The 1,591-nt window shown below is 41.0% G+C and overlaps 1 pseudogene; it reads right to left on the bottom strand.

The window, feature by feature from the left end:
• Positions 1-410: 410 nt before the first annotated feature.
• Positions 411-1,016, bottom strand: LOC143689588 (small ubiquitin-related modifier 1 pseudogene; annotated as a pseudogene).
• Between the last annotated feature and the right edge of the window lie 575 nt (positions 1,017-1,591).

Genomic DNA, 1,591 nt, shown 5'->3' with positions numbered 1-1,591 from the left:
CAAAAAGTACAAATAAAATAAAAAAGAGCAGTGTTCTGTTGTATATTCTGCATGAATAACTTTGTTAACTGTTAGTGAAAATTAGAACTTTTCTGGGATCTTCTGACAAGATTGTTTATAATCTGAAAATGCCTCGTCTCTTCAGTGAAACCATCTTTGGAGTTGGTCATCACTCCCACCATATTTGTCACCTTGACTCCAACTGGATATTCCTCATCTTCTGGTCCAGACCTTCAGATTTTAAAAGTAGATTCAAATGAAGGAAAGGTCACTTTTCCACAGTTCAGTTCTCTGAAAAACTTCCATCTCCCACTGAAAGTCATAGTCCAGGAGTGAAGCAATCACATGCTAGATCCTCAGGGCCAACTGGAAAGTCATTACGGACACTCTCATTGGTCGATCTTATTTATCACCACAAGCCTGAAAACACATAGTCCTGGAAAAGGTGACCTCTCTGTGCACATACGTAATTTTTTTAAAAGGCGAGGGCAATATGAAGGGGGCTGAGTCTTGATCACCAAAATCAGCACAATGAAAACAAACAATAATGAATATTGAGCACTAGAATTCAAAATACCAGATGTTTTAAAGAGATGGGGTGCCAGTTTTCAATTCCGTTTTGAACACCACATTACAAAAGAACTATTTTTAAAAATAAAAAAGGAATAAGGGAAAAGAAAAAAAAAAGTAAAGAATCTCTAAACCGTTGAATGACCCCCTGTTTGTTCCTGATATACTTCAATCACATCTTCTTCTTCCATTCCCAGTTCTTTTGGAGTGTGATTATCAGCAATTCTCTGACCTTCAAAGAGAAACCTGAGTGAATTCATTGGAACTCCCTGTCTTTGACAGTATGATTCTTTGAGTTTCTTGAGATGTGTTGTCATTTTCACCTTGAAGTGAATCTCACTGCTATCCTGTCCAATGACTTTCAGTTTAATGTATTCCCCTTCTTTCTTATCCCCCAAGTCCTCAGTTGAAGGTTTTGCCTCCTGGTCAGACACGGTGACGTGCCTTCACCCTGGGGTCTCCGCACAGCAGCGACCTTAGGCAAGCAGAACCTCGCTCCGGGGTTTACAAATTCGTCTCTCTTCCCCACAGCACTACCCCGCCGCTGGAGGGACTTCCCAGAAGGACCTTTTGTGTCCATGTTTCTACCATCCGTCTCTTCAAAGCATTTTCTATCAAGCTCACAATTCGTCCAGAATCTTCTGCTTATGCATTTACAAAGTTGTTCCAGCATTTTCTGTATTTGCAAGTCAATGCACCCCACTTCTCAGTACCAAAATCTTTCTGTTTGCTATAGCTGCAGGAGAGCAATACATCAGAAATGGGTTGCCTTTTTCTATGGGGATTTATTACTCTGCTAATTTACAGTTCTAAGGTCATGAAACTGTCCAAATTAAAGCATCAAGAGGAAGATACCTTCTCTGAGGAAAGGCTGCTGGCATCTGGGCTTCCTTTGTCTCATGGAAAGGCACACGGCTACATTTGCTGGTCCTTTGCTCCTGGGTTTCATTGCTCTCAGCTGTTCTTTCTAAGCTCTCTCTGCTTTTCTGTGTTTTAGCCTCATAAAGGGCTCCAGTAAAGG

Source organism: Tamandua tetradactyla, chromosome 7 (genome assembly GCF_023851605.1).
Source record: "Tamandua tetradactyla isolate mTamTet1 chromosome 7, mTamTet1.pri, whole genome shotgun sequence".
Classification (NCBI taxonomy): Eukaryota; Metazoa; Chordata; class Mammalia; order Pilosa; family Myrmecophagidae; genus Tamandua; species Tamandua tetradactyla.
Note: the sequence above shows the minus strand (reverse complement) of the source record. Positions and strands in the feature narration are given on the sequence as shown.